This window comes from Convolutriloba macropyga, chromosome 15 (assembly GCF_964194025.1).
Source record: "Convolutriloba macropyga chromosome 15, txConMacr16.3, whole genome shotgun sequence".
In the NCBI taxonomy this organism is placed as follows: Eukaryota; Metazoa; Xenacoelomorpha; order Acoela; family Convolutidae; genus Convolutriloba; species Convolutriloba macropyga.
In genome coordinates this window covers 46,432,408-46,439,979 of record NC_134482.1, presented here as the reverse complement: position 1 = coordinate 46,439,979, position 7,572 = coordinate 46,432,408, and the positions used below count along the sequence as shown (strand labels likewise).

Genomic DNA, 7,572 nt, shown 5'->3' with positions numbered 1-7,572 from the left:
GAGCCTTCCAAAAATCTTTTAATTTCCATATTCTACGCGTTACGGGATATCTTATGATACCAATCACAACTCTCTACGATGAATATATCGATCGGCCAAAATTGACTGAACAAAAAGAACATGTGAGTATATAGTTCCTCCCCCTCCATTAAAAAGGTTGGGAGCAAATATCTTATATTAAGTTGATTCACCATTAAAATGTGACAATAATTATATAGCCACTGACCGAAATGCTTATACCGTTTATGAATCCAAACCAGGGGTGGGGGGCAAAAAATGCCCTATTTAATTGCACACACCGAGATACGTGTCAACTAGAGACGGCGTAAATTTTTTTAAATTAATTGTTGGCTTTCAACTGAGAAATACTCTCAGCGAAAAATTGTTTTTGGAAAAATGAAAAATTAAACAGAACCAAAGAGGGTAAAAAATTTCACAGTTACTCTGAGATTTTAATCTTAAATTGTTGTGAAAAAAAACCTGAAGTTAGAAATAAATTAAGCTTATATCATGCAGTCTTCCTCTTCGGTTTATCGACCAAAAGACAGACGCCTTCCCAGACAGGAATGTATAATTTCTGAAAGTTTTCATTTTTTATCTTCAAAAAACAGTTGTTTTTAATAACAGAAATAACGGCAGATATTGAATACGGATCCTCTTACTCATGAATTTTGTTTTTTTTTAATGGGCAAAACACTTGTTCCATTTCATAAAATGAATTTTCTTTTGTTAAATTATCTTAAGCAGCGATTTTAGATAAAACGCAATTAATGATTAAAACATCAAGATAACGCCTCAACGAAATTGGTTTGAAACAAAAAAAAATTGACAAGCAATGTCATTACAGAATTTCTGTTCAATCCTTGCCTTGTTAGAGTTATCAGTTAATCGGACGCATCGACAGTCAAGTCGGGTGAAAATATTAATCTAAGTCGATTAAACCACAAACTTTGTCAATATCTCAAGAGGCAGCCATACCCCCATTAAATAAGTTGAACTAATTTAAAGAACTCCAGCCTGTCTACTCTTAATAAAGTTGGCCTTCAAATGCGTTTCTGTTGTCGTAAACAGTATTGTTTTTCTATGCGATAGACTAATAACTATCGCCGATTCTCTTTTGTAATTTCAGTACTGGGTTACAATAGAAAATCCAACATCCTGACACAAAGTCCAACAGTTAGTTTTTGCAAATCCATTGCCCATAACTTACGGTCGAGCAGCAATCTACAGGAAGTCAACTTAAAAAAAACATCGAGAGTTGTTATGCATTTTTCCTCAACTGGATTATTCTTCAACGACCAGCAGTATTTTTTCGTCCCAAATAGTTATACTTTTGCTTCGAAAAATATATATTTTTTAAAAAATTAAAAAATGCTCCTTGCGTTTTATTTTTTTAATTTTTTTCTTCATGGTGTACTTCTTTATAAAACTCAGCGCATTCTTTCTTGAAAATTTTTTAAATACGAACATTTATAGTTCCCTGATTAGTGGCCGAACAAAATTATGCGGTGAAAAATTGCTATTCAAGAAAAATAGATCTCGTTTCCGATCTAAAAATTGTCATATAGAAATTTGAGCTTTTCATATAAGGGAAAATACTAAATAGTCTCAAACTAACTAATTTTCATACCAACTTCAGTCTCGAAATAACGGATTCTCTTATCGTATCATTGATGCAAAATCAAGCTAAAATTGTGAAGAAGAATTTGACTGACAACTATTCGGAGACCTTTGATCAAATTTTGTAGCTAGTTTTTTGGTGGTGAGCAACATCGCGTTTAAATCCACTCCAAAATGGTAAAAGATTAACAATTTCTGTCAACAAGGCCATTTCGGTTACAGATCACCGTTTTTGGTGAGTAAATTCGTGACCGTTTGCTGATATAAAAAACAAGGAGGCTCGGTAATGTGCGTTCGCACATAAATTTCCAACACCGCTCATCCACATGAGAACAGATAGAAAACACCAAAAAATCAACTATTTTTCAAAAAAAATTGTATATGAAGAAAAACATCGCCTCCAACGCAAATACTCCAGTGGAGTAAAAAATGCCGCATTAGATTGATGAGATCTGCCATTATTAAGAAAGCGAGGCAAGACGAACAAAAAAATCAAACAATAACAAACGTTAAATCATCCTAAACTTTAATCCATTTTTTTAAAAAACTTAATAACAAAGTCAAGATAGCGTCAGATAAAACTGAAACTGAGCAAGATATTTTGTATTTTACTAGAAAAGATATAGGACCAGTCCATAATAAGGCTTGATTACAATTAGACGAAAAAAAGAAAAAATCAGCAAAATTATTAAATTCGCTTAAATTTTATAAAAACGAATAGTTTTAAAGAAAGCAAAACCAACATATATCAACTGATTAAAAAAATTATTGTTGTCATTTTTTGAAAAAAAAAACGAAATTTGGCGCAGACTTAAGTTCAATAAATGATTTTCAATCCCAATCTGGTCATTCAAATTTGTTCATTTAGTTCTCGATCAGAATAGAAGGAACCAATATTCTGACAAAAAGCTTGGATCAAACCATTTAATCCAATATCCATCAATTAGGATTTAAAATGGTGAAGCTTGCAAACAACAGTGGTTACCGTAAATTACAACTTTGGTACAAACGCGACTGTAGATTAGAACTCGAATAAAAAAAAAACAGACAACGTGAGAAACCACTCGAGAAGTGAAATCCATGGAAGAAAAGGGTGGAGGGAACATTCGGATGAAAAGACACGCACATTTACAATCATTAGAATTTCTTCCCGGTCAACTATATGGTTGCCAAGTTACCATAAACTCGATGTATGGCTGCCAAGAAAAGTTTATGGGAAGCTCTGATTTGAGTCGCGGACAGATGGGGTACCATAATCAGACAAAATTTTTGCCTCCATGAGTTAAACATTTGTTGCGTCTCAATTATTCATTTTGAACCAAAAAGCAATATCGATTTATAGTTTGCTAAATGCCAAGTTTAGCTTTGCTTTCCTCAATATAATTTGAACATCTGTCATTATTGAGAGTTTAATAATACAACAGCTGGACTATAGACAAGGCCTCAAAATAGTCCAAAACGAGCACTTTGATGTATTTTTGTCACTCTATTCGCATTTGATATCAAGTATTTGGGACCAAATGGTCCCGATAACTAAATTGACGTTTGCCGGATTCAAAACAACTTGATCCAACTCGAAAAACTCTGACTTTGACGATGTTTCGCAAACGTTAAACATGACCCAACATTGGTTTTTCGGTGTCAAGGGAAACAAAAGTTTCAAAATTGGAGTCCAAACGAGCAACTGTATCTAGTACGCTGGACTTCAGACGGTTGTCATTCTTTGACTTAAGCTGAAAAAAAAACGAAGCACGTGATTGGAGATCATCGCTTCTCGGCCTTTTGGCTAAGATCATATTCGCTTTGGCCTGTTTCATTTTGAAATAGAATTGGTGGACGCCCGTGTTTACCCGTGAGCTGAATCGTACGTTAGTTTGTTTCGTTAGTGGTTACCCTTACATTGTTCAGTTGATACTACACATTGTCGAGGTAAATCCCTCCCGTTGAGTCGCCGTGGCGTGATTGTGTGTAATATCAATAATCAATTCCCCCGTTATTATAAGGGAACTTAGTTATACCCGCATTATTTATTCACCATTTAGTTACCGTCATTTAACAATCATGCGCCCAAAAATTTTTGTCACGAGTGGGACTTGAACCCCCTCCAGGGAGAGCCTCGTATTCTTTGAACTGTCACCTTAGCCACTAGACCAAGGCGCCATAAGTGGAGTTAAAATCGTTCTTAGCAGTACCTATTCGCAATTTCAACCGCATTAAATTGATACTAACCGCGGCTTTACTTATACTGTTTCCTTCCGCCTTGCAGACAGCTTCTGTTCTGTCTGAGTTTTTTTGATTTATCCTCTCCCCTTCAGCTTGTAATTATTCAAATGTCAACATTTACTTATTCGCAGCATCACGCCCTGCTCCCTTTCCCTGCGAGTGTTCCAGTAATTTGTTGTGCGTGCAACTTACAAATAAAGGAGGCGTCCTTTAAACGGGACATAATTCGGCGTGCCCGTCTTTGCAAGGGTAGGCCATTATCGACCCCAGCTATATCTCAAGTGCTGTTCGAATGTACCTATTGTAAATCAATCCATAGTGATTGGCGCAAAGCAACAACTCACCAAGGCTCACATTCCGGTGATCCCAACTATCAATTGGAAATTTATCCATGTGCTAATTGTAACCGCGCTTTTGGAACACAAAAATCGCTCAGTAGTCAGGCTCGTCAGTGTGGCGTCGGAAAATCCAAGCAACTTGCCAAGGTGACTAATGCTATATATCAAGATGGAGGCGGAAGGGAGAAATTTTATTCTCCGGCCAATGCAATCGTGACAAATGAATGTTCCACGACAGTGTCGTCAGAACCCACTACAGGTGAGCCAGAGCATACCGGTTCTTACCTGACGAACTTGGCAGATCTGGAGTTGAAAGTTCAACCAGTTTCAATTCCCGTTATCCTGTCTCCGCCTGTGGCATGCGGGGTCAGTTTACCTTACGAAGAAATTACACAGAGTCCTCTGCCTCTTTTATTTCAAGATCCAGTACCGCCTAATTATTCATCTACAGAAAGTTCTTTCGAACAATACCAGTTGCCCTTTGATTCCAGCATCGCAGATAATATTGATGCGTGGCTCAATGCCTTCGTTCCACCAAAGCAGAAGAAACCCTCCAAGCTTATTGGATCTGTGCCCCTTGTATGTTCTGACTCTAATACAATGAATCCGGCAGATCTGCAAAAGCTCTACTCAAGTAAGATGAGAAGGACTCTGGACGTCATACAAAATCTGCCGGAGGTTAATTGCGGATGTGAACCAACTACACTTCATGAACAGCTTTCGAACCAATTTGCACTTGTCCACTTGGAGAATAACGTTGAAGATCTATGGCCCCCGTGCAGCAAAAAGCTAGATTCCTTAGCCAATCCCTTTCGGGAATATGAATTGCATGAAGCGCTCAACCACGAGAATTATGCCCCGGGCCCGGACGGTTGGACCTACAAAGAACTAAATTCCCTAAAAGGTTTTGTTCCTAATTTTAAAGGGAGTACATGCTATGGCCGGCTCTGGACCCACTCCTATAGCATGGAAGCACTACAACAGCCTACTGCTTTTCAAGAAATTGAACAAATACGTACCAGGGATGGAGAAATTTCTGAAGACTTTCAGACTCATTGCGCTGTCAAACGTATCCTACAAATTATTGACATCAGTTATTGCAAAACGTTTGTCGAAATGGCTGGATGTTAATAAAGGTATATCCTTTGGGCAACGAGCCGTCTTTTCGAGAAGAGGTGTAAAGGAGAACACCCTCATCGTTTCGGAATCGTTACGCACAGGCAAACCTGTGGTTTTTTTTGACATCATGGATGCTTTCAACAACGTTAGTCACGACCTCATCTTCGATTCAATAAAACAGTGTAAATGCCCAAACTGGATTGTCGAAATTATTCGGTCCCTCTACCTTCAGTGCTCTACAACGCTTGTCAATTTACTCGGATAGAAGCTTTGCGATAAAGTAGATGTTCAGAAGGGTGTGCGTCAAGATACCCTCTGAGTAGCTTACTATTCAATCTTATCATAGACCCACTTATTCAAGTAGGTTCCTCAACTCAATCACGATCCCTGGGTTATATGGACGACATCGCAATCATTTTTGAGTCAGAGGAACGAATTGCAGACGTTACAGCTCAAGTATCGGAAATGGCAGCATGCTTAGGTTTGCGCTTCAACACAACCAAATGCAGAATTGCGAACTCTTCATGCGTTGTTGAACTCAATGGTGAAGCTATCCCAATCGTCACCGAGGAACGAGCGTACAAATACTTGGGGACTTCGGCTTTTCCAAACCTGGTTGGCGGCATCGAATTGTGTTTCAAACGTGCATGGGCGGTTACTGAAGCTATTGAGAAATCGAAGTTGACACCATGCAGAAACTACACGCTTTGCGGTCTAAAGTAATTCCCATGCTCTACCATCTACTCGAAAACTCTAGTGTATATCAAAAACAGCTCCAACGCTTTAATCGTTCGCTGAGGAAAATGATGTGCAAACGGATTTTGTTTTTACCAGAAGGGGCAACGAATAGCTATATCTGTCTCCATAGGATGTACAGTGGGCCTGGATTACCGGATCTGGTACTCCTCAAAGCTAGGCTTACAATTCAATCTTTTCTTTTGTCAATGAACTTGTCCGACGAGCTTGGGTTATACACTCGTAAATTGCTGTCAAGAGGCCTCAATGCTCCTGAATAAATACAAGCAATAAACAACCAGTCCAAGGCCGGACTATCCCACCTCGCTAAAGATATTGCCTCTTCTCTGAAGCGACTCAGTACTTACCTGAATTCCGACATCCAATTGCAAATTTTTGATGAAGACAAATTTGGTCTGCTAATTGACAACATACCCTATCGCTCCCCTTGGCCGACTGTCAATAGGATGCTGCAGCGTCAAAGCCTGAAGAAGACGACAGGAGCCCCCAATCAAGGCCGCTTTTGGCAAACGCTAAGTGCGAACCCATTGTCAACAAAGAGGATTTACAGTTTCCATACCAAGATGTACGACTGGCGTTTTATACACAAAGCACGGCTGAATCTTACCCCCCTTAAGTCGACATTCCTATGGAATTCTACCATCTCCCAGACTTGCCGCAGATGTCAGAGTAGCCGTGAAACCCTAAACCATGTCCTCAATAGCTGCGCTTGCAACAGGAAATCAGTTATCAGTCGCCACAATGAAATTCGTGATCAGGTAGAGAGCAGTCTTCCAAAGCGGTTAACTCTAATGAAGGAGCAGAGGTTCGGAAATATGCAACCGGACGTGATTGTTCAATGTCCAAAGGAAAACTGGTCTTTCATCACCGATGTTAAAGTGTCGTCCGAAAATGCGGATCTGTTCGACTTCAACGAAGATGAGATGACGAGCAAATACGACACACTACGACGTGCTTTCGAAATTCAAGGCTCCCGAGCAACAATTCACGTAATACAACTCGGTGCTTTGGGAAGAGTATCTCGGGCGACTAGCAGTTTTCTTTCAAATCTTATCCAAAGTAAACGAAATGTTCGTTTGTTGACCATGAAAATGTCATCTGCTGTCATTCCTTATGCACGAAATTTTGTTGTGTCACACCTCACTGGAACTGAGCAAAACTTTTGACTTTCTTTCCCCCGTTTCTGCCAAATGATTTACTCAACCTCTCTAATATGTGCTTTTCTTGCCTCTTGACTATTGTACTCTCATCATTCCATATATGACATCATGATTAAATTGCTGTGCAATTTTATCCTATTATATTTCTACATACTGAACACCTTGTCTTTCCCTTATTCATTTGTGAATTCAAATATTTCATCTGTTCTTGTCAGCTTATTATGTGGCATGTCGGGCATGGCCTGGCACCAATATTAAACTGCTTTTTGATCCTCGGATCCGACAAAGGAAGCTTGCTTCAGTCGGTCCACGGATCGTCCCGGTCCTACACTACTTCCGGGTTCGGTACATCAAAA

General features: G+C 39.1%; 1 non-coding gene across 1 annotated transcript; it reads left to right on the top strand.

Annotated features, from left to right (window-relative positions):
* The first annotated feature begins 7,384 nt into the window (after positions 1-7,384).
* LOC142354780 (U2 spliceosomal RNA) lies at positions 7,385-7,572 on the top strand. The gene has a single exon (XR_012761115.1). It is a non-coding gene; the product is annotated as a U2 spliceosomal RNA (small nuclear RNA).